The sequence below is a fragment of the Triticum urartu genome, chromosome 7A (genome assembly GCF_056163025.1).
Source record: "Triticum urartu cultivar PI428250 chromosome 7A, HENAU_Tu73, whole genome shotgun sequence".
In the NCBI taxonomy this organism is placed as follows: domain Eukaryota; kingdom Viridiplantae; phylum Streptophyta; class Magnoliopsida; order Poales; family Poaceae; genus Triticum; species Triticum urartu.
Window position 1 is genome coordinate 148,332,339 of NC_141879.1, and position 26,320 is coordinate 148,358,658.

Below are 26,320 nucleotides of genomic sequence, written 5' to 3' on the forward strand. Positions count from 1 at the left end.
AAGAAAAGGTTTGAAAAGAGCAATAAAAAGAAAGAAAGAAACACCTCATCAACGGAGCAAATTGCATGAAAAACAAAAGAAAATTGAATATCCCACTGGATCTCGACTTCCATGTGGATGGGAAAAAGAAAGTACAAAAACTATAAAATAAAATAAAGTTAAATAATAAAATTCCCCATATTATGCGTGTTTCGACCTCATCGCCACACAAGTCTCGTCACAGTTGTGGATGCATTTTATCCATTGAGTTGCACCTAGTTTTGGATGCATGCAATTGCATACGTGTTGCACCCTCATAGTTGCATGGATTCCGATATTTCTAGTTGTACGTAAGGGGAACAAGAGTTTTTGTGACAAAAAAAAAGAAAAGGCAACCGTTTTTCTGTCAACCTGATGTAGGAAAAATAGGGCATATCAACATTACAAAAAATATATTCCTAGGTAATACATGAATGAAACAATTTTTTTTACAAAAAAGAACAGGCAACATACAAATAAACAAAAAATCCATGTACAAAAAAATAACAGGCAACATACAAATAAACAAAAATCCATGTACAAAAGACATCAACAAGCGAGCGTAAAATCCTCCATGCATGTAAAAAAGTATGTTCTACAAAATTTAGATGTTCCGTATTGCCTAAAGATAAAAAGAAATTACAAGTAAACCATTTTAATAAAAATAAATTGATGATTATATACACTAAAATAGAAAAGGGGAATAAAAACAAAAAAGAAAAAAGAAATTACAGGTATATACAAGAGTGGGCTGCGCTAGCAAGTTTCCTGCTTGTTGTAGACAAAAGCAAAACAACGGAAAAGGCCATCCAGCCGCTGGCCAGCCGCGCGTAGCCTTTCGTGGCAAAATAAAAATAAAAAGGAAGTGGGCTGGTCGCGTCTTAACAGGCTGAATTGATACAAGACATTATATTACGTGAATCTTGAAGGGACAATCATCGAACGGCCAGACTGTCGACTGAGACTTCAGTCGACTGATTTTTAGCACCTTCGCTATTTTTTAAGACATTTTATAAGTATACATGACTAACACATAAACTGAATTTTGCTACATTGGTAACATACATGTTGCATACATTATCATGATAGAACACAAGAATTTGCACAACCTGATCAAACATTTGCTCACAGAACACTGGAATAACTGGAATCATCAAAAACACGACTTAGGCAATAAACATAAATGTCATATTCAAATCCACTTTGCTTCATTTCTGCGGGAATGCTACCTCTAGACTTTTGTTGGTCTCGTGGCAACGCACGAGTACCTGACTAGTAACCCTCCTAAACATGTTCCATGCCGCCGACAGCCACCGGCGCCGCGCGGCGCATGCCAGTGTGCCCCCCCCCCCCCAACGACGCCACGTACACCATGAGCTGCACCCACAGATCAGCCAGCACCTTCCACACCCCCTCCGCGTCGGCGCCGCACTTGGCTTCCTTCTCCAGCGCGCGCTCCAGGATGGCCCCCCTTTCCAGCGCCGACATCTCCGCCATTTCTAGCGCCTGGGCCAGGTTCGGCTTCTCCTCCAGGCGCATGATCTGCTTGTACCCGGAGCCCATCAGCGGCGCCACCGCCGCCGGGAGGTGGTAGCTCCAGAACCGACGGTACGCTTCAGATCTTCCTCCATGATCTCGAAGACGCGCTCTGTGCTCTCCTCGTTTTCCGGCAGTAGCTCCGGGTGGAAGGCCAGTACTTGGACAGCGTCGTGGCCACAGCCATGTCACGTGAGGGCAAGGCGCATGGTGATGGAAATTTCTCCTCGAAGAGGCAGGTGGCGATGTGCCACGCGAGGATCACCTCGGCGATGCTCTCGGTCTTGCACGCACGCCGGAGCTCCACGTGCTCGGCGACCGCGAGCTGGCCGTTGCTGAGAAGACCACGACGACTGGCGGTGGGGTCGCAGTCGTCCTCCTCCTGCAGCGATGTTGCTGATAGTAATAGGTACTCCGCGATGAATGCTTCACCTCCTTCGGCACGGGGATGGTCGGCAGCGTAAGTGAGACGGCCGACACCATCCTGAGTTGGCGGCTGAGACGGCAGGACCTGAGCGTGGAGAACTGCCTCATGGTGATGTCCGGGTGGATCATCTTGCTCCTCACCCAGAGCATGCGGCGGACGGCCCAGCTGAAGGCGGCGCTCGGGCGCTAGCGGGGCTTGGCGGCGTAGCCGTGGAGCATGGACACGAGGAACCAGTTGGAGAAGAGGAAGACCACAAACTCCCACACCTGCTCGTACACCAGCACGAGGAAGAGGAGCAAGGTGATGGACAGGTTGCTGGTGGAGAAGAAGACCGAGGGCGAGCTGCGGACTCTGGTCAGGAGGCACCTCGCCATCCTGACCATCCCGAAGGAGACGCTGTAGTTGTCGCTCTTGAGGCTGTGGAGGACGATGACGAGGCAAAGGAGTGATACGTCTGCAACGTATCTATAATTTTTGATTGTTCCATGCTATTATATTATCAACCTTGGATGTTTTATATGCATTTATATGCTATTTTATATGATTTTTAGGACTAACCTATTAACCTAGACCCAGTGCCAGTTTTTGTTTTTCCCTTATTTCAGTGTTTCGCAAAAAAGGAATATCAAACGGAGTCCAAACGGAATGAAACCTTCGGAAAAGTTATTTTTGGAAAGAAAGCAATACAAGAGACTTGGAGTGCACGTCAGGGGATCAACGAGGAAGCCACGAGGCAGGGGGCACGCCCACCCCCTGGGCGCGCCCTCCACCCTCGTGGGCCCCTCGTGGCTCCCCTGATGTATTTCTTCCGCCTATATTCAACCTCTTATAAAGAGACCAGGGCCTTACTCCTTTCTTTCAATATCAAACGAGTTCGCCCTTCGCCTCGAGTTCCAACACCCAAGGCTCTAGATTTCAGGCGCTTCGGACCTTCGACAATATCCGGTTCCGACCTTCGAGGCCGATGGATGCCCTCCTCCGTCACGGAGGGGGACGTGCTGTAGTTGAGAGAGGCCAGGTTCTTAACCGGCGAAATATGGGATAGGCTGCCTGCTCAAGGGCAGGTCATTCCCACTCCCAAGCCTGGTGAGAGTGTGGTGTTCATGTCTCACTTCCTTCGGGGGCTAGGCTTCCCGACGGATCCCTTCGTGAGGGGGCTCATGTTTTATTATGGGCTGGAATTTCATGACTTAGCTCCGGAGTCCATCCTCCATATTTCCTCATTCATCGTCGTGTGTGAAGCCTTCCTCCGTATTACTCCTCACTTCAGACTATGGCTCAAGACCTTCAAAGTAGAGCCGAAGATGATCGAGGGACGGCACGCGAGTGCGGAGGTGCTTTTATAAGCAAGAATGCTGGTGCTCCATGGCCCGAGGGCTCTTTTCAATGGGAGTCCAGCTTATGGCAACGAGAGTGGTTTTATATCACAGCTCCCAGGAGCACCAAGTGGGTGGCGTTGCCTGCTTTCCGCTCGGGTCCCCCGCCACGTCTGGCGTCATGGGTCAATAAGGGGCTGGACTGGGGGTCGGCAAAGGACGTGCCCCTGTTGCAGGGCCGCATCCGAGATCTCCTAGAAAGAGACATCAGTCTGATCGTGGTGACGCAGGTTATGTTAATTCGCCGAGTTCTGCCCTGCAAACGTCGCCCCCTCCGCCTGTGGGAGTTCAACCCGGAGGGACCACGACTTCTCCAACATTTTCTTGGCATGACGCCCGTGGAGATGTACAAATTGTTCTTCGGACCACAAGTAGTGTGTCCGGATTCTACGGAGGACGCAGGTCTGAGCTGCAATCGTCCGGATACTCAAGTAAGTAGCCTTGTGCCCTGACTCGCTATCCGTATATTTATTATAAAATTGCCCCTAAAAGAGCTGTCCTTTAAACAGGAGTGGATAGCGAAAGCAAAGCTAATCAGGTGTCCGGCCCCCCTCCCCGAGACCACGCCGGATCCCGTGCTAGTCAGGATGTTGGAGGTTGTGCCTTCGGAGGAAAGCGAGGGAGGGGACAAGGAAGCTACAGCCTGTTGGAAATATGCCCTAGAGGCAATAATAAAAGGATTATTATTATATTTCCTTGTTCATGATAATTGTCTTTTATTCATGCTATAATTGTGTTATCCGGAAATCGTAATACATGTGTGAATACATATACACCAACATGTCCCTAGTAAGCCTCTAGTTGACTAGCTCGTTGATCAACAGATAGTCATGGTTTCCTGACTATGGACATTGGATGTCATTGATAACGAGATCACATCATTAGGAGAATGATGTGATGGACAAGACCCAATCCTAAACATAGCACAAGATCGTATAGTTCATTTGCTAGAGTTTTTCCAATGTCAAGTATCTTTTCCTTAGACCATGAGATCGTGTAACTCCCGGATACCGTAGGAGTGCTTTGGGTGTACCAAACGTCACAACGTAACTGGGTGACTATAAAGGTATACTACGGGTATCTCCGAAAGTGTCTGTTGGGTTGATACGGATCAAGACTGGGATTTGTCACTCCGTATGACGGAGAGGTATCTCTGGGCCCACTCGGTAATGCATCATCATAATGAGCTCAAAGTGACCAAGTGTCTGGTCACGGGATCATGCATTACGGTACGAGTAAAGTGACTTGCCGGTAACGAGATTGAACGAGGTATTGGGATACCGACGATCGAATCTCGGGCAAGTAACGTACCGATTGACAAAGGGAATTGTATACGGGGTTGCTTGAATCCTCGACATCGTGGTTCATCCGATGAGATCATCGAGGAGCATGTGGGAGCCAACATGGGTATCCAGATCCCGCTGTTGGTTATTGACCGGAGAGCCATCTCGGTCATGTCTGCATGTCTCCCGAACCCGTAGGGTCTACACACTTAAGGTTCGGTGACGCTTGGGTTGTAGGGATATGAATATGCAGTAACCCGAAAGTTGTTCGGAGTCCCGGATGAGATCCCGGACGTCACGAGGAGTTCCGGAATGGTCCGAAGGTGAAGAATTATATATAGGAAGTGCAGTTTCGGCCATCGGGAGAGTTTCGGGGGTCATCGGTATTGTACCGGGACCACCGGATGGGTCCGGGGGTCCACCGGGTGGGACCACCCATCCCGGACGGCCCCATGGGCTGAAGTGGGGAGGGGAACCAGCCCATAGTGGGCTGGTGCACCCCCTTGGCCCACCCCCTGCGCCTAGGGTTGGAAACCCTAGGGTGGGGGGGGGGGCGCCCCACTTGCCTTGGGGGCCACTCCACCCTTGGCCGCCGCCCCCCATAGGAGATCCCATCTCCTAGGGCCGTCGCCCCCCCCTTGGGGAGCCTATATAAAGGGGGGGAGGGAGGGGCAGCCGCACCCTTGACTCTTGGCGCCTCCCTCTCCCCTGCTACACCTCTCCCTCTCGCAGAAGAACGGCCAAGCCCTGCTGCGGTGACTGCATCATCCACCACCACGCCGTCGTGCTGCTGGATCTTCATCAACCTCTCCTCCCCCGTTGCTGGATCAAGAAGGTGGAGACGTCACGCTGACCGTACGTATGTTGAACACGGAGGTGCCATCCGTTCGGCGCTAGGATCTCCGGTGATTTGGATCACGTCGAGTACGACTTCCTCATCCCCGTTCTTTGAACGCTTCCGCGCGTGATCTACAAAGGTATGTAGATGCAATCCGATCACTCGTTGCTAGATGAACTCATAGATGGATCTTGGTGAAATCGTAGGAAAATTTTTGTTTTCTACAACGTTCCCCAACAGTGGCATCATGAGCTAGGTCTATGTGTAGTTCCTTTTGCACGAGTAGAACACAATTTGTTGTGGGCGTGGATGTTGTCAACTTTCTTGCCGCTACTAGTCTTATTTTGCTTCAGCAGTATTGTGGGATGAAGCGGCCCGGACCAACCTTACACGTACGCTTACGTGAGACCGGTTCCACCGACTGACATGCACTAGTTGCATAAGGTGGCTGGCGGGTGTCTGTCTCTCCCACTTTAGTTGGAGCGGATTCGATGAAAAGGGTCCTTATGAAGGGTAAATAGAAGTTGACAAATCACGTTGTGGCTTTCACGTAGGTAAGAAAACGTTCTTGTTAGAACCCTATTGCAGCCACGTAAAACTTACAACAACAATTAGAGGACGTCTAACTTGTTTTTGCAGCAAGTGTTTTGTGATGTGATATGGCCAAAGTTGTGATGAATGATGAATGATATATATGTGATGTATGAGATGTTCATGCTATTGTAATAGGAATCACGACTTGCATGTCGATGAGTATGACAACCGGCAGGAGCCATAGGAGTTGTCTTTATTTTTTGTATGACCTGCTTGTCATTGAGAAACGCCATGTAAATTACTTTACTTTATTGCTAAACGTGTTAGCCATAGTAGTAGAAGTAATAGTTGGCGAGCAACTTCATGGAGACACGATGATGGAGACACGATGATGGAGATCATGATGATGGAGATCATGGTGTCATGCCGGTGACAAGATGATCATGGAGCCCCAAGATGGAGATCAAAGGAGCTATGTGATATTGGCCATATCATGTCACTATTATTATTCGATTGCATGTGATGTTTATCATGTTTTTGCATCTTGTTTACTTAGAACGACGGTAGTAAATAATATGATCCCTCATAATAATTTCAAGAAAGTGTTCCCCCTAACTGTGCGCCGTTGCGACAGTTCGTTGTTTCGAAGCACCACGTGATGATCGGGTGTGATAGATTCCAACGTTCACATACAACGGGTGTAAGACAGATTTACACATGCAAACACTTAGGTTGACTTGACGAGCCTAGCATGTACAGACATGGCCTTGGAACACAAAGACCGAAAGGTCGAGCATGAGTCGTATAGAAGATACGATCAACATGAAGATGTTCACCGATGTTGACTAGTCCGTCTCACGTGATGATCGGACACGGCCTAGTTAACTCGGATCATGTTATACTTAGATGACTGGAGGGATGTCTATCTGAGTGGGAGTTCATTAAATAGATGAACTTAATTATTTTGAACTTAGTCTAAAATCTTTACAATATGTCTTGTAGATCAAATGGCCCACGTTGTCCTTAACTTCAACGCATTCCTAGAGAAAATCAAGCTGAAAGACGATGGCAGCAACTATACGGACTGGGTCCGGAACCTGAGGATCATCCTCATAGCTGCCAAGAAAGATTATGTCCTAGAAGCACCGCTAGGTGACGCATCCGTCCCACAGAACCAAGACGTTATGAACGCTTGGTAGACACATGCTGATGATTACTCCCTCGTTCAGTGCGGCATGCTTTACAGCTTAGAACCGTGGGTCCAAAAGCGTTTTGAGAGACACGGAGCATATGAGATGTTCGAAGAGCTGAAAATGGTTTTTCAAGCTCATGCCCGGGTCGAGAGATATGAAGTCTCCGACAAGTTCTTCGGCTGTAAGATGGAGGAAAATAGTTCTGTCAGCGAGCACATACTCAAAATGTCTGGGTTGCATAACCGCTTAACTCAGCTGGGAGTTAATCTCCCGGATGATGCGGTCATTGACAGAATCCTTCAGTCGCTTCCACCGAGCTACAAGAGCTTTGTGATGAACTTCAATATGCATGGGATGGAAAAGACCATTCCTGAAGTATTTGCAATGCTGAAATCAGCAGAGGTAGAAGTCAAAAAGGAACATCAAGTGTTGATGGTGAATAAAACCACTAAGTTCAAGAAAGGCAAGGGTAAGAAGAACTTCGAGAAGGATGGCAAGGGAGTTGCCGCACCCGGCAAGCAAGCTGCCGGGAAGAAGCCAAAGAATGGACCCAAGCCCGAGACTGAGTGCTTTTATTGCAAGGAGAGTGGTCACTGGAAGCGGAACTGCCCCAAATACTTAGCGGACAAGAAGGCCGGCAAAACGACAGGTATATGTGATATACATGTAATTGATGTGTACCTTACCAGTACTCGTAGTAGCTCCTGGGTATTTGATACCGGTGCTGTTGCTCACATTTGTAACTCAAAGCAGGAGCTACGGAATAAGCGGAGACTGGCGAAGGACGAGGAGACGATGCGCGTCGGGAATGGTTCCAAGGTCGATGTGATCGCCGTCGGCACGCTACCTCTACATTTACCTACGGGATTAGTTTTGAACCTCAATAATTGTTATTTAGTGCCAAGTTTGAGCATGAACATTGTATCAGGATCTCGTTTAATACGAGATGGCTACTCATTTAAATCCGAGAATAATGGCTGTTCTATTTATATGAGAGATATGTTTTATGGTCATGCTCCGATGGTGAATGGTTTATTCTTAATGAATCTCGAGGGTAATGCTACACGTATTCATAGTGTGAGTACCAAAAGATGTAAGGTTGATAATGATAGTCCCACATACTTGTGGCACTGCCGCCTTGGTCACATAGGTGTCAAACGCATGAAGAAGCTCCATGCAAATGGACTTTTAGAGTCTCTTGATTACGAATCATTTGACACGTGCGAACCATGCCTCATGGGTAAAATGACCAAGACTCCGTTCTTAGGAACAATGGAGCGAGCAACCAACTTATTGGAAATCATACATACTGATGTGTGCGGTCCAATGAGTGTTGAGGCTCGCGGTGGTTATCGTTATGTTCTCACCCTCACTGATGACTTGAGTAGATATGGGTATGTCTACTTAATGAAACACAAGTCTGAGACCTTTGAAAGGTTCAAGGAATTTCAGAGTGAGGTTGAGAATCAACGTGACAGGAAAATCAAGTTTCTATGCTTTAGAGACTGCCGCATTCACTTTAAATAGGGCTCCGTCGAAATCCGTTGAGACGACACCGTATGAATTATGGTTTGGGAAGAAACCTAAGCTGTCGTTTCTAAAAGTTTGGGGATGCGATGCTTATGTCAAGAAACTTCAACCTGAAAAGCTCGAACCCAAGTTGGAAAAATGCATCTTCATAGGATACCCTAAAGAAACTATTGGGTATGCCTTCTACCTCAGATCCGAAGGCAAGATCTTTGTTGCCAAGAATGGATCCTTTCTAGAGAAGGAGTTTCTCTCGAAAGAAGTAAGTGGGAGGAAAGTAGAACTTGATGAAGTATTACCTCTTGAACCGGAAAATGGCGCAACTCAAGAAAATGTTCCTGAGGTGCCTGTACCGACTAGAGAGGAAGTTAATGATGATGATCATGAAACTTCAGATCAAGTTTCTACTGAACTTCGTAGGTCCACAAGGACACGTTCCGCACCAGAGTGGTACGGCAACCCTGTCTTGGAAATCATGTTGTTAGACAACGGTGAACCTTCGAACTATGAAGAAGCGATGGCGGGCCCAGATTCCAACAAATGGCTTGAAGCCATGCAATCCGAGATAGGATCCATGTATGAAAACAAAAGTATGGACTTTGACAGACTTGCCCGATGATCGGTGAGCGATAGAAAACAAATGGATGTAAGAAGAAGACGGACGCGGATGGTAATGTTACCATCTATAAAGCTCGACTTGTCGCTAAGGGTTATCGGCAAGTTCAAGGGGTTGACTACAATGATACTTTCTCTCCCGTAGCGAAGCTGAAGTCCGTCCGAATTATGTTAGCAATTGCCGCATACTATGATTATGAGATATGGCAAATGGACGTCAAAACGGCATTCCTTAATGGTTTCCTTAAGGAAGAATTGTATATGATGCAGCTGGAAGGTTTTGTCAATCCTAAGAATGCTGACAAGGTGTGCAAGCTCCAACGCTCGATTTATGGGCTGGTGCAAGCATCTCGGAGTTGGAACATTCGCTTTGATGAGATGATCAAAGCGTTTGGGTTTATGCAGACTTATGGAGAAGCCTGCGTTTACAAGAAAGTGAGTGGGAGCTCTGTAGCATTTCTCATATTATATGTAGATGACATAATTTTGATGGGAAATGATATAGAGCTTTTGGACAGCATTAAGGCCTACTTGAATAAGAGTTTTTCAATGAAGGACCTTGGAGAAGCTGCTTATATATTAGGCATCAAGATCTATAGAGATAGATCAAGACGCCTCATAGGTCTTTAACAAAGCACATACCTTGATAAGATATTGAAGAAGTTCAATATGGATCAGTCTAAGAAGGGGTTCATGCCTGTGTTGCAAGGTGTGAAATTGAGCTCAGCTCAATGTCCGACCACGGCAGAAGATATAGAAGAGATGAGTGTCATCCCCTATGCCTCAGACATAGGTTCTATTATGTATGCCATGCTGTGTACCAGACCTGATGTAAACCTTGCCGTAAGTTTGGTAGGTAGGTACCAAAGTAATCCCGGCAAGGAAGACTGGACAGCGGTCAAGAATATCCTGAAGTACCTGAAAAGGACTAAGGAAATGTTTCTCGTTTATGGAGGTGACGAAGAGCTCGTCGTAAAGGGTTACGTCGACGCTAGCTTCGACACAGATCCGGATGACTCTAAGTCACAGATCAACGAGGAAGCCACGAGGCAGGGGGCACGCCCACCCCCTGGGCGCGCCCTCCACCCTCGTGGGCCCCTCATGGCTCCCCTGATGTATTTCTTCCGCCTATATTCAACCTCTTATAAAGAGACCAGGGACTTACTCCTTTCTTTCAATCTCAAACGAGTTTGCCTTTCGCCTCGAGTTCCAACACCCAAGGCTCCAGATTTCTGGCGCTTCGGACCTTCGACAATGTCTGGTTCCGACCTTCGAGGCCGATGGATGCCCTCCTCCGTCACGGAGGAGGACGTGCTGTAGTTGAGAGAGGCCAGGTTCTTAACCGGCGAAATCTGGCATAGGCTGCCTGCTCAAGGGCAGGTCATTCCCACTCCCAAGCCTAGTGAGAGTGTGGTGTTCATGTCTCACTTCCTTCGGGGGCTAGGCTTCCCGACGGATCCCTTCGTGAGGGGGCTCATGTTTTATAATGGGCTGGAATTTCACGACTTAGCTCCGGAGTCCATCCTCCATATTTCCTCATTCATCGTCGTGTGTGAAGCCTTCCTCCGTATTACTCCTCACTTCAGACTATGGCTCAAGACCTTCAAAGTAGAGCCGAAGATGATCGAGGGACGGCACGCGAGTGCGGAGGTGCTTTTATAAGCAAGAATGCTGGTGCTCCATGGCCCGAGGGCTCTTTTCAATGGGAGTCCAGCTTATGGCAATGAGAGTGGTTTTATATCACAGCTCCCAGGAGCACCAAGTGGGTGGCGCTGCCTGCTTTCCGCTCGGGTCCCCCGCCATGTCTGGCGTCATGGGTCAATAAGGGGCTGGACTGGGGGTCGGCAAAGGACGTGCCCCTGTTGCAGGGCCGCATCCGAGATCTCCTAGAAAGAGACATCAGTCTGGTCGTGGTGACGCAGGTTATGTTAATTCACCGAGTTCTGCCCTGCAAACGTCGCCCCCTCCGCCTGTGGGAGTTCAACCCGGAGGGACCACGACTTCTCCAACATTTTCTTGGCATGACGCCCGTGGAGATGTACAAATTGTTCTTCGGACCACAAGTAGTGTGTCCGGATTCTACGGAGGACGCAGGTCTGAGCTGCAATCGTCCGGATACTCAAGTAAGTAGCCTTGTGCCCGGACTCGCTATCCGTATATTTATTATAAAATTGCCCCTAAAAGAGCTGTCCTTTAAATAGGAGTGGATAGCGAAAGCAAAGCTAATCAGGTGTCTGGCCCCCCTCCCCGAGACCACGCCGGATCCCGTGCTAGTCAGGATGTTGGAGGTTGTGCCTTCGGAGGAAAGCGAGGGAGGGGACAAGGAAGCTACAGCCTCCTCGAAGAAGGTTGTCCGGAAGGGAGGAATCGAAAATTGCTCTCCTCAGGGGAAGAAGAGGACCGCCTCTGACGACCCGGAGACCATGGCCTCAAAGCGGGGGAAGAAATCTTCGTCAGATGATCCTGCGCCGGGGGATACTTCGGCCGAATTATGCCCTCAAGGGGATCAGCCCTCCACCGAGCCGTAAGTAGAGAGGAGTTTTTCTTTTTAAGAAATGAGAGAAATCCTTGCGTTATATCTGAGAAGAGTAATCGAAAATTTACCTTATAGCTCGGACCTTAGCCCTTCTCAGCAGAGCTCGTCTTCGGGGGATCTTCTTCCGGAGATGATGGAGAGCGGAATGCCTCCCCCTGCCGTACCGCCTTGCGAGCCGGGTGACCCTGAGGTATCGTCGCGGAGGGTTTCTCCGAATCTGGGAGGGCCGGAAGGTAGTCATATGGCCCCCCAAAGCCCTCCGCATCCGGCCTTCGAAAAGGGCCATCGGACGAGTCCGGCACCGTCTGGTGCATGGTCAGAGGAGTTGAAGGATCTGCTAGGGCGAGCATCTATCTCAGAGGAGCACCGTGCATTGATGGGTATGGTGATTGAGAGGATTTCATCCGCGGAGAGCGGATTGCACGAGGCCGTCAGGAGTTTACTGACAGGTTTTAAGGTACGCAAAATAATGTACCCTTTTTGGATAGTTGCGCATAAATAAGATGCGCCCTGTGTAGATAGTAGCCCCTGAGACTCTGTGCGTTGTCAAAAGTGACGGCGCGCAGAGGATTATAATCCCAGGTCTAATATGCCGCCTTCATACGTAGGTGGCGAAGTGTCGGGTGGCCAGCCGGACTGATGAATTTGCGGAGCTAAAGTGGTAACTTGACATGGAAGATGCCGACATCGCGCTTGTCAACAAGCAGCTTGACGAGGCACAAGGTATATAATTACTCCGGCGGCACCTGGTAAGAGGAGCTTTATGCCAGTATCTTACAATGTGTGCGCTTGATGCAGATGGTGCTGCTGCCATGAAGAATCTTTGGGAGGGACTTGCTCAAGCCAAGGAGCAAGCCAGGAAAAGTGATGCGGCTGCCGAAAAGGCAATTGAAGAGCTGAAAGCCAAACAAGCTGCTCACTGCCGAAGCAAGAAGGAAATGGCCGAGATGGCTGTGAAGCTGAAGAGCGCTGCTGACCGTTGTAAGCTTCTTGAAAAAGAAGATCAGACGGAACAGACGGACCTGGAGAAGGCCGTTGCCGATGCCAAGGATGCTCGCTCTGCGATGAGAGCTATGAAGGAGGAGCTGCGTTAGGCCAGAGAGGCCAGAGCCGAAAAGTTATTTCAACTTGGTGCAGCAGTTCCTTGGTGCGGTGCCGCATATCAATGCGATGAAGAGGTCAACGTGCATAGAGGGTGCGCGGATGGCTCTTGCCCGTGTCAAGACATACTGGGCGGAAATGGAGGCCACCGCTATTGCATCCCCAGACTCGGATGGAAGCCGAGTACCTGCCGAGCACTATTTTTAGGAAGTTCTGCAAGGCGCTCATTTAATAGAGACGCAATGCTCGAAGGATACTATATTCGAATAGCATATTATTATTGTAAAACAATATTTTGATAAATTGTAGAAGCTTTTTATACTTGTGCCTGCAAGTATTATAATACCTCCTGTGCGGCAATTTAACATATATGTATATATAATCTGAAAGATGGCAGTCGTCGGCTTCAGCCCCCACGCACATAATGCGGGGGTGTTTGCAAAAGGCGCATTTTCACACTTGATCCAACGTCTTGGTCCTACAAAGGAGGTGATAGCGCAGCGAAATAGGCAATCGGACTATGATGCTTTATCATTTTCACTTAGCCATAGGAGTTTGATAGTGAGGCTACTTATATAGCCCCTGGTGGCGCCTGCGCTCGCCCGAACTCGGGGCGCGTATGTGCCTGGCCGGGAAGCGGCCCTTCGTTAATGTGAAGGAATCCTAAAGATTCTGGTAAATCATCGAGTGGTTGACCAGTCTCACGCTATATCATGACAGTCAGTTTTCGGCTTTCTCTACTGAGGTGCTCGCCTGGCCGAACCGGGGCACAATTGCAGTAGTTCTCCTGGTGCCGCCATAGTCGATAGAGCGGAACATAAGGTAGCAAAACACAGGAGCCGGGCAAACCCAACATTTGACCAAAGACATGATTCGGAGCTAATGCATATAAGGCCAAACTTGCGACGCCGAACACTCCCTAAGGTATTCGGTCTTTATGAGGGCGGGCGGGATAACGCCCTTAGTAATAAGCCCCTAGTGTCCAGGTACGCGCAAAACTCTGACGTGGCCACATGCCAAAACGCCAGCCTCCTCCTTGGTTATACCAAGAAACCAGGGGATGTGTATCAACAAGAGACAGTAAAAAAGGTCTACGCAGGGTCTTAATCTGAAAAGAATCCTTGTAACGGGACCCTGCTGCATGTCTGCGCCTATGTCTCCGTTGTGCCGTATCCTGGACGGGCGTAGCACGGTTTTTATCTGTAAAAGAGAGGAACTTAGTTTAGGAAAGATCGTGCCGAACATGAGTTATACTAAATAAACGAAGTATAAATCGAAATGGGTAAAAATGAGCTTTATTGTCTCTTGTTTTATATGCGCGGAGCCCCTAGTACAGGGGTATACGGCTATTAAGCCTTTATCAATTGTATGTTTATGCCGGACTCGTCTAGCCGTGTCCGTGGTCTTGATGACCTGTTTAGGTGCTTTGGCTGGTGAAGCCGCTTTATTGTGGGGCTGTCAAGGCAGCCGCACTGTCTTCCGCGCGGGAGGAACACTCAATGTTTTCCCTTTAATGAGATGATGCCTCGTGGACCGGGCATCTTAAGCGTAAGAGATGCATAATGCGGTATTGCGTTAAAGCGGGCGAAAGCTTCGCGTCCCTGCAGTGCTTGATAGCTACTTGAGAATGGGGCGATGTGGAAAGTTAGCTGTTCGCGTCAGAAGTTATCGGGGGAGCTGAACATAACTTCTAGCCGGAGAGAACCCATGCAATGGGCATCCGGGCCTGGCGTTACCCCTTGAAAGGAGGTTTTGCTATGGCGAATTTTTGTTGGGTCTATCCCCATGTTGCGGATTGTGTCCTGGTATAACAGGTTTAGACCACTACCGCCGTCCATCAGGACATTTGTAAAGTGGAGTCCGCCAATTATTGGATCTAGTACCAAGGTAGTCCAACCTGCGTTCCGGATACTTCTAGAGTAATCCTGATGGTCGAAGGTGATCGGTTTTAACAACCATTGGCGAGACTCCTTTGGGATAGGCCGTATGGCGCGTATCTCTGTTGGCGCCATTCTGTTCGTCACGTGAAGTAAGTTTACTGTTTTGACTTCTTGTGGGAAATCCTTTTGTTTCCTGGTGCTTTGCTTGTGGGGTTCGTCATCGTCCTCACTTGGTGTGTCGAGCCCCTTGTGTTCGGCGTTGAGTTTGCCGGATTGCTTGAAAACCCAACAATCTTTGTGGGTGTGGTTCGCAGGCTTCCCGGGAGTACTATGTATTTGACATATCTTGTCCAAGATTTTGTTTAAGTTGGATAGCTCATCCCTGTTATCCTTGAGGGGCGGCTTTCTCTGATTCTGCCATGAGCTTTTGAATCCGGCGTTGACCGCCGTGCTCTTTGGGCTGTTTCTCTTATTTCGGTGCTGGTCCTTGCTGCGTCGGGGTTTTCTGTTTCCATCCCTAACTTCGGATGTACTTGGGTCGCTGGTGCTACATCTTGCCAACCAGCTGTCCTCTCCTGCGCAAAAGCGGGTCATGAGGCTTGTTAATGCGGCCATTGTTCTTGGCTTTTCTTGGCCGAGGTGTCTGGCGAGCCATTCGTCTCGAACGTTATGCTTAAAAGCTGCTAGGGCTTCGGCTTCCGGACAGTCGACTATCTGATTCTTTTTAGTAAGAAATATGTTCCAGAATTTCCGGGCTAACTCTCCGGGCTGTTGAGTTATGTGACTGAGATCGTCTGCATCCGGAGGGCGGACATAGGTCCCTTGAAAATTTGCCCGGAAAGCATCCTCAAGCTCTTCCCAACTTCCAATGGTGTTTCCGGGAAGGCTTTTGAGCCAATGCCGGGCAGGCCCTTTAAGCTTGGGGGGTAAGTATTTTATGGCGTGGAGGTCATCTCCTCTGGCCATGTGTATGTGGAGGATATAATTCTCGATCCAGACCCCAGGGTCTATTGTTCCGTCGTATGCCTCTATGTTTACGGGCTTGAATCCCGCTGGGAATTCATGGTCCAGCACCTCATCGGTGAAACATAGGGGGTGTGCGGCACCCCTGTATTTGGGTGTGCCGTGATGTTCGGATATTTGTTGTGTTGCATTGCTTACTAGAGCTTGCTTTCTTGGCCCGTAGATAGATCTGGCTGGGCCATCTTTTTGATGCGGATCCTTTGGTGGATCGCGTGCCGGCTTGTGTGCGGTGCCCCTTGCCGCTCCATGCTGGCCATGCGGTCGTCTATCCGACCGGGTGGCTTTCCTATTTTTTGACTGTGGGGGCTCTAAGGCCTCCTTGTCAAATTCAGGCAGTAGCTTTCGCTTTGAATAGCTTTTTGTGCGGCGACTGCCGCCATATTTTTCTGCGGTGCTGCGTACTTTGCTCCATCTGATTCTGAGTGCATCTTCCACAGTTTTGAGCTTCCGTTTCTGCTTTTTCAGGCTACGCGCAGTGGCGACGAGCCTTTTATGGAGGTTCTTCTGCTCCATGAGCTTATCCGGACTGTTGTTTTCGCCGGGGACGGGGTGTTCGGTTTGTTTATCCAAGTTGCCCTGTTCGGACGGCTGCTCGAAGGCATGTTCGTCATCCGCCGGCTCGTCCTGCTCTATGGCTGGGTCTGTGTGGCTGCTGTCTCTGTCGAGGCAGGGCTTGGAGCGGCGATTACGTTGCCGCTTTGATTGCTTTTCGAGTGAACGACCCCTCGTTGCATCCCTGTGTTCCTCGTCGTCGCTTCCTTTGGGTGTGTCCACCATGTATACATCATGAGACGAGGTGGCTGTCCAGTGCCTTATAGGCGTTGGTTCATGTTCATCTCCTACATCGTCGTCCATACCGTCGATGTCTTCGGAGTCGAAGTCGAGCACGTCGTTTAAATTATCGACAGTGGCTACGAAGTGGGTGGTGGGTGGGCATCGAATTTCTTCACCGTCCACATCCCAATCCTGCCGGTCATAGTCCGGCCAGGACTCTCCTGACAAAGAGAGAGACCTGAGTGAATTCAGGATGTCGCCGAAGGGCGAGTGCTGAAAGATGTCTGTGCGGTGAACTCCATGATCGGCGCCCAATCGGATTCGATCGGCAGGGGCGCGGAGGGCTCGGAGTCCGGAGAGGAGTCCGGCACCTTGGAGTCACGGGCTTCACAGGGGACAAGGCTGGTGTTCGGCTTGATCGCCGCAGAGATTGCAGCCCCCGAGGCGGTGTCTAACCACCCATCCTCGATTGGTGTGATCGGCTCCGAGCTAGGGGTCGGAGCGGACACATGTGCGGCCTCCAGGGCACTGTTCGGCGGCAGAGCTAGATCATGCCCATCGTGACAGTGCGGCGCGCTCGGCTGTGGCTCGAATCCGTCGAAGATCAAGTCTCCACGGATGTCGGCCATGTAGTTCAAACTTCCAAATCTGACCTGATGGCCAGGGGCGTAGCTTTCGATCTGCTCCAGATGACCAAGCGAATTGGCCCGCAGTGCAAAGCCGCCGAATACGAAGATCTGTCCGGGGAGAAAAGTCTCACCCTGGATCGCATCATTGTTGATGATCGTAGAAGCCATCGGGCCTAAAAGTGACGACACAGAGGAACTCTCAATGAAAGCACCAATGTCGGTGTCAAAACCGGCGGATCTCGGGTAGGGGGTCCCGAACTGTGCGTCTAGGTGGATGGTAATAGGAGACCAGGGACACGATGTTTTTACCCAGGTTTGGGCCCTCTCGATGGAGGTAAAACCCTACGTCCTGCTTGATTAATATTGATGATATGGGTAGTACAAGAGTAGATCTACCACGAGATCAAGGAGGCTAAACCCTAGAAGCTAGCCTATGGTATGATTGTTGTTCGTGCTACGGACTAAAACCCTCCGGTTTATATAGACACCGGAGAGGGCTAGGGTTACACAGAGTCGGTTACAATGGTAGGAGATCTACATATCCGTATCGCCAAGCTTGCATTCCACGCCAAGGAAAGTCCCTTCCGAATACGGGACGAAGTCTTCAATCTTGTATCTTCATAGTCCAGGAGTCCGGCCGAAGGTATAGTCCGGCTATCCGGACACCCCCTAATCCAGGACTCCCTCACCAATCTAGACCCGTTCTGGCACCCTGCTGGAGGGGGAATCCCTCTCCGGTGGCCATCTTCATCATCCCGGCGCTCTCTATGACGAGGAGGGAGTAGTTCTCCCTCGGGGCTGAGGGTATGTACCAGTAGCTATGTGTTTGATCTCTCTCTCTCTCTCTCTCTCTCTCTCTCTCGTGTTCTTGATTTGGCACGATCTTGATGTATCGCGAGTTTTGCTATTATAGTTGGATCTTATATTTCTTCTCCCCCTCTACTCTCTTGTAATGGATTGAGTTTTCCTCTTGAAGTAATCTTATCGGATTGAGTCTTTAATGATTTGAGAACACTTGATGTATGTCTTGCCATGCATATCTGTGGTGACAATGGGATATCACGTGATTCACTGGATGTATGTTTTGGTGATCAACTTGTGGGTCCCGCCCATGAACCTATGCATAGGGGGTTGGCACACGTTTTCGTCGTGATTCTCCGGTAGAAACTTTGGGGCACTCTTTGAGGTTCTATGTGTTGGTTGAATAGATGAATCTGAAATTGTGTGATGCATACCGTATAATCATACCCATGGATACTTAAGGTGACATTGGAGTATCTAGGTGACATTAGGGTTTTGGTTGATTTGTGTCTTAAGGTGTTATTCTATTATGAACTCTAGGGCTGTTTGCGACACTTATAGGAATAGCCCAACAGATTGATTGGAAAGAATAACTTTGAGGTGGTTTCGTACCCTACCATAATCTCTTCGTTTGTTCTCCGCTATTAGTGACTTTGGAGTGACTCTTTATTGCATGTTGAGGGATAGTTATATGATCCAATTATGTTACTATTGTTGAGAGGACTTGCACTAGTGAAAGTATGAACCCTAGGCCTTGTTTCAGCACATTGCAATACCGTTTACGCTCACTTTTACCACTCACTACCTTGCTGTTTTTATATTTTCAGTTTACAAAAACTATTATCTACCATCCATATACCACTTGTATCACCATCTCTTCGCCGAACTAGTGCACCTATACAATTTACCATTGTATTGGGTGTGTTGGGGACACAAGAGACTCTTTGTTATTTGGTTGCAGGGTTGCTTGAGAGAGACCATCTTCATCCTACGCGTCCTACGGATTGATAAACCTTAGGTCATCCACTTGAGGGAAATTTGCTACTATCCTACAAACCTCTGCACTTGGAGGCCCAACAATGTCTACAAGAAGAAGGTTGTGTAGTAGACATCAAGCTCTTTTCTGGCGCCGTTGCCGGGGAGGTGAGTGCTTGAAGGTATATCTTTAGATCTTGCAATCGAGTCTTTTAGTTTCTTGTTTTATCACTAGTTTAGTTTATAAAAGAAAATTACAAAAAAAGGAATTAAGTTTGCCTCATACGCTTCATCTTTTTAATATCTTTCGTGAGTATGACGGAAAGGAAAATTGTGCCAAAGTGTTAGAAGAAGAATGCATTAAAATGTTTGGCACGAAATCTTTGAATGATGAGAATGATTGCAATGTTGTTAGTATGAACTCCTTGAATATCCATAGTACTAATGATGATTGCACTAGTTATGATGAAAATGTCTCATATAAACATGTCAATTTTTGTGGAGTGCATTGGGTTTGTAAGTACACACCAAATAGGGAAGATAGATATTGCAAGAGGCATAAGTACTTAGAAGCTAAATTGTTGCAAGAAAGGCTAGATGATTGTGCTGAAAATTTAAATTTTCTTGGCCGTACTTGTGGACTTTGCAATGAACAGGGTCATTTAGCTATCCAATGCAAATTGTTTCATGATCTAATCATGCCCAAAAATTGCGATGACTTGATTTCCCTTGCACATTATAATGAACTCAGTTTGCTTATGGGTTACGAAGAAATGAAACGTATAACTAAGCATCTTCCAGAATTTTCCCATTATAAACTTCTTGGTTTTGATCTAGAGGAAATTTATATGTACTGTGCGGTGAATTGCATTGAAAATCCTTATATTGCCAATTACATAAAGAAAACAAAACAAATAGAGGATGAAGAGAATACTAACGAAAGGGAAGAGACTTCCCAATACCCTTCTATTATTTCTTATGATGAATCAGGTAACGAGGAGGAGCCTCCTATTCAACCAATCTCATTAATAAGGAGCTCCAAAAAGAGGATTGAACCCACACATGATGTGGTGAAGAAGAAGAAAAGAAAAAGGAAGAGAGGTAAAAAGATATCTGTCCCAAATAATGCTCCTCATATTACTATTGTGCCTCATGAAAATATAATTGTGTAAGATAATTATACTTCTTATGATCTTGAAAATCTTTTTGGCACTTTCTTGGAAGAATATGATAATTGCTATACTATTGGTGCTATCCATACTATTAATGATGAGAGTGATTATGCTTATGATATGAAAAGGCCCAAGCTTGGGGATGCTATGTTTGATGAAGATGATGTTTTTGAGAATATATTTGCTGCAATTAATGTTTGTCCCAAGCTTGGGGATGCTACGTTTAATGAAGATGATATTTTTAGTCTCCCAAGTTTTGATATGCAAATTTATAATGATGATAGCATGCCTCCTACTTATGATGATTATTGTGATGATACTTATGCTATAAAAGGTAGTGATTATATTTATAAAACTTGTCATGATTATGGTTACCCCGTTTCTGAACATTACTCTTTTAATGTGGAAACAATTTATAGTATTCGAGTTTCTTATGATACTGCCACTATTCCGAATGAGAAGAATTTTGCTTATGTGGAGACTAATAAAAATTATATGCTTGTAGATCATGAAAAGAATGCTTTATGTGATGGTTATATTGTTGATTCATTCATGATGCTACTGAAAATTATTATGAGGGAGGAATATATGCTTCTAGAAATTGCAATAATATCAAGTTTCCTCTCTATGCGCTTAAAGTTTTGAAACTATGCTTGTTTTGCCTTCCTATGTTAGTTGATTATTGTTCCCATAAGTTGTTTTCTCACAATATCCCTATGCATAGGAAGTGGGTTAGACTTAAATGTCTTAGTCATATTCTTCATGATGCTCTCTTTATGTTTCAATTCTTATCCTTTATGTGAGCATCATTGAAATCATCATGCCTAGCTAGGGCGTTAAACGATAACGCTTGTTGGGAGGCAACCCAATTTTATTTTTATTCCTTGATTTTTGCTCCTGTTTAGTAATAAATAATTTACCTAGCCTCTGTTTTGGTTGTGTTTTTTGTGTTTCATTAGTGTTTGTGCCAAGTAGAACCGTTGGGAAGACTTGGGGAAAGTCTTGTTATCTTGCTGTAAAAAACAGAAACTTTAGCGCTCACGAGAATTGCTGCCAGTTTTTATTGGAGAGTACTATTGAGTTAATTATTTTTGCATATGATTAATAGATAACTTCCTCACGTCCAGAAATTTATTTTAGAATTTTGGAGGTTCCAGAATTTTGTGTTAGTTACAGATTACTATAGACTGTTCTGTTTTTGACAGATTCTTTTTTTCATGTGTTGTTTACTTATTTTGATGAATCTATGGCTAGTAAAAGAGTTTATAAACCATAGAGAAGTTGGAATACAGTAGATTTAACACCAATATAAATAAAGAATGAGTTCATTACAGTACCTCGAAGTGGTGTTTTGTTTTCTTTCGCTAACGGAGCTTATGAGTTTTCTGTTAAGTTTTGTGTTGTGAAGTTTTCAAGTTTTGGGTAAAGATTTGATGGACTATGGAATAAGGAGTGGCAAGAGCCTAAGCTTGGGGATGCCCAAGGCACCCCAAGGTAATATTCAAGGACAACCAAAATCCTAAGCTTGGGGATGCCCCGGAAGGCATTCCCTCTTTCGTCTTCGTTCATCGGTAACTTTACTTGGAGCTATATTTTTATTCACCACATGATATGTGTTTTGCTTGGAGCGTCATTTTATTTTGTTTAGATTTGCTTGCTGTTTGAATAAAATACCAAGATCTGAAATTCTTAAAATGGGAGAGTCTTCACATAGTTGCATAATTATTTAACTACTCAGTGATCTTCACTCATATCTTTTTGGAGTATTTTGTCGTTTGCTCCAGTGTTTTACTTATATCTTTTAGAGCACAATGGTGGTTTTATTTTGAAGAAATAGATGAACTCTCATGCTTCACTTATATTATTTTGAGAGTCTTAAACAACATGGTAATTTGCTTAATCCTAATATGCTAGGTATTCAAGATTAGTAAAAACTTTCTTATGAGTGTTTTGAATACTAAGAGAAGTTGATGCTTGATGATTGTTTTGAGATATGGAGATAGTGATATTAAAGTTGTGCTAGTTGGGTAGTTGTGAATTTGATAAATACTTGTGTTGAAGTTTGTGATTCCCGTAGCATGCACGTATGGTGAACCGTTATGTTAAGAAGTCGGAGCATGATGTATTTATTGATTGTCCTCCTTATGAGTGGCGGTCGGGGACGAGCGATGGTCTTTTCCTACCAATCTATCCCCCTAGGAGCATGCGTGTAGTACTTTGTTTCGATAACTAATAGATTTTTGCAATAAGTACGTGAGTTCTTTATGACTAATGTTGAGTCCATGGATTATACGCACTCTCACCCTTCCACCATTGCTAGCCTCTCTAGAACTGCGCAACTTTCGCCGGTACCATAAACCCACCATATATCTTCCTTAAAACAGCCACCATACCTACCTATCGTGGCATTTCCATAGCCATTCCGAGATATATTGCCATGCAACTCTCCACTATTCCATTTATTAGGAGACGCTTCATCATTGTCATATTGCTTTGCATGATCATGTAGTTGACATTGTATTTGTGGCAAAGCCACCGTTCATAATTCTTTCATACATGTCACTCATGAGTCATTGCACATCCCGGTACACCGCCGGAGGCATTCATATAGAGTCATATTTTGTTCTAAGTATCGAGTTGTAATTCTTGAGTTGTAAGTAAATAAAAGTGTGATGATCATCATTATTAGAGCATTGTCCCAGTGAGGAAAGGATGATGGAGACTATGATTCCCTCACAAGTCGGGATGAGACTCTGGACGAAAATAAATAAATAAAAGAGGCCAAAGAAGCCAAATGAAAAAAAGAAGAGAAAAGAGGCCATAAAAAAGAGAAGTCCCAAATAAAAAAATGAGAGAAAAAGAGAGTAGGGGCAATGATACTATCCTTTACCACACTTGTGCTTCAAAGTAGCACCATGATCTTCATGATAGAGAGTCTCCTATGTTGTCACTTTCATATACTAGTGGGAATCTTTCATTATAGAACTTGGCTTGTATATTCCAATGATGGGCTTCCTCAAAATGCCCTAGGTCTTCGTGAGCAAGCGAGTTGGATGCACACCCACTTAGTTTCTTTTTGAGCTTTCATACACTTATAGCTCCAGTGCATCCGTTGCATGGCAATCCCTACTCAGTCACATTGATATCTATTGATGGGCATCTTCATAGCCCATTGATACGCCTAGCTGATGTGAGACTATCTTCTCCTTTTTGTCTTCTCCACAACCACCATTCTATTCCACCTATAGTGCTATATCCATGGCTCATGCTCATGTATTGCGTGAAGATTGAAAAAGTACGATAACATCAAAAGTATGAAACAATTGCTTGGCTTGTCATCGGGGTTGTGCGTGATTTAAATATTTTGTGTGGTGAAGATGGAGCATAGCCAGACTATATGATTTTGTAGGGATAGCTTTCTTTGGCCATGTTATTTTGAGAAGACATGATTGCTTAGTTAGTATGCTTGAAGTATTATTGTTTTTATGTCAATATTAAAATTTTGTCTTGAATCTTATGGATCTGAATATTCTTGCCACAATAAAAAGAACTACATGGATAAACATGTTAGGTAGCATTCCACATCAAAAATTCTGTTTTTATCATTTACCTACTCGAGGACGAGCAGGAATTAAGCTTGGGGATGCTGATACGTCTCCAACGTATCTATAATTTTTGATTGTTACATGCTATTATATTATCAACCTTGGATGTTTTATATGCATTTATATGCTATTTTATATGATTTTTGGGACTAACCTATTAACCTAGAGCCCACTGCCAGTTTATGTTTTTCCCTTGTTTCAGTGTTTCGCAGAAAAAGGAATATCAAACGGAGTCCAAACGGAATGAAACCTTCGGAAAAGTTATTTTTGGAAAGAAAGCAATACAGGAGACTTGGAGTGCACGTCAGGGGATCAACGAGGAAGCCACGAGGCAGGGGGGCGCGCCCACCCCCTGGGCACGCCCTCCACACTCGTGGGCCCCTCGTGGCTCCCCTGATGTATTTCTTCCGCCTATATATTTCCATATACCCTAAAACGACCGGGGAGCACAATAGATCGGGAGTTCCACCGCCAGAAGCCTCCGTAGCCACCGAAAACCAATCTAGACCCGTTCCGACACCCTGCCGGAGGGGGAAGCCCTCTCCGGTGGCCATCTTCATCATCCCGATGCTCTCCATGACGAGGAGGGAGTAGTTCTCCCTCGGGGCTGAGGGTATGTACCAGTAGCTATGTGTTTGATCTCTCTCTCTCTCTCTCTCTCGTGTTCTTGATTTGGCACGATCTTGATGTATCGCGAGCTTTGCTATTATAGTTGGATCTTATGTTTCTTCTCCCCCTCTACTCTCTTGTAATGGATTGAGTTTTCCCCTTGAAGTAATCTTATCGGATTGAGTCTTTAATGATTTGAGAACACTTGATGTATGTCTTGCCGTGCGTATCTGTGGTGACAATGGGATACCACGTGATTCACTTGATGTATGTTTTGGTGATCAACTTGCGGGTTCCGCCCATGAACCTATGCATAGGGTTTGGCACACGTTTTCGTCGTGATTCTCCGGTAGAAACTTTGGGGAGCTCTTTGAGGTTCTATGTGTTGGTTGAATAGATGAATCCGAGACTGTGTGATGCATATCGTATAATCATACCCACGGATACTTGAGGTGACATTGGAGTATATAGGTGACATTAGGGTTTTGGTTGATTTGTGTCTTAAGGTGTTATTCTAGTACGAACTCTAGGGTTGTTTGTGACACTTATAGGAATAGCCCAACGGATTGATTGGAAAGAATAACTTTGATGTGGTTTCGTACCCTACCATAATCTCTTCGTTTGTTCTCCACTATTAGTGACTTTGGAGTGACTCTTTGTTGCATGTTGAGGGATAGTTATATGATCCAATTATGATATTATTGTTGAGAGGACTTGCACTAGTGAAAGTATGAACCCTAGGCCTTGTTTCAACACATTGCAATACCGTTTACGCTCACTTTTATCATTCGTTACCTTGCTGTTTTTATATTTTCAGATTACAAAAACTATTATCTACCATCCATATACCACTTGTATCACCATCTCTTCGCCGAACTAGTGCACCTATACAATTTACCATTGTATTGGGTGTGTTGGGGACACAAGAGACTCTTTGTTATTTGGTTGCAGGGTCGCTTGAGAGAGACCATCTTCATCCTACGCCTCCTACGGATTGATAAACCTTAGGTCATCCACTTGAGGGAAATTTGCTATTGTCCTACAAACCTCTGCACTTGGAGGCCCAACAACGTCTACAAGAAGAAGGTTGTGTAGTAGACATCAAGGAGCAGCACCATGGCCGGGAGGAGCAGGTAGTTGGCGAGCAGGAAGAAGGGGCTAGCCAAGGCCACGGGGACGACGGAGTGGTAGTACTCGCTCAGGAAGACGGTCTCGTCCTTCATCACCAAGGCCACGGGCATCGCGGTGAGTACGCACTAGACCACCACTCGCCGCCCGGCCGCGGATAGCAGGCACCCCCGCCAGCCCGCAAGACGTGCTCGTATCCTATCTAAGATGAACTGCAGGTGGACAACCCGAAGCCTGGCTAGGGTGATTGGCACTCCTAGGTATTTTATAGGGAAAGCAACCCGCTGACGCCCAAAACTTTGGAGCACCTCATCTAGGTCGATGCCCTCGCACCGGATCGGCACCACAGACGATTTGGCTAGGTTGATCTGGAGGGCTGTGGCCGCCCAGAAGCGGTGCAGGATGTCCAACAAGGTGTCAACTTCCTCCTTAACGGGATTTGCAAACAGAATGGCATCGTCGGCGTAGAGGCTAGCCCTCACTTTTAGGCAGGACGTCGGTAGTGGTGCGAGGGCACCGTTCAGCACGTCAGCCTCCAGAATGCGGTGCGACGGGTCGATGGCTAAGATGAACAAAAGCGGTGACAGAGGATCACCCTGTCGTAGACCTCGTCGATGGACAATTCTCCGGCCCGAGACCTCGTTAAGAGAGCATCTGAGGATGCCGACGACAGGAGCACGTCGATCCAATTTCTCCAGCGCTAAACCCTAGGCATTGAATGAGGAGAATATCACCAACAT

At 46.5% G+C, this 26,320-nt stretch overlaps 1 pseudogene; it reads right to left on the reverse strand.

Moving 5' to 3' along the window:
* Positions 1 to 1,302: 1,302 nt before the first annotated feature.
* On the reverse strand, positions 1,303 to 25,693 carry LOC147958671 (uncharacterized; annotated as a pseudogene).
* Positions 25,694 to 26,320: the final 627 nt, after the last annotated feature.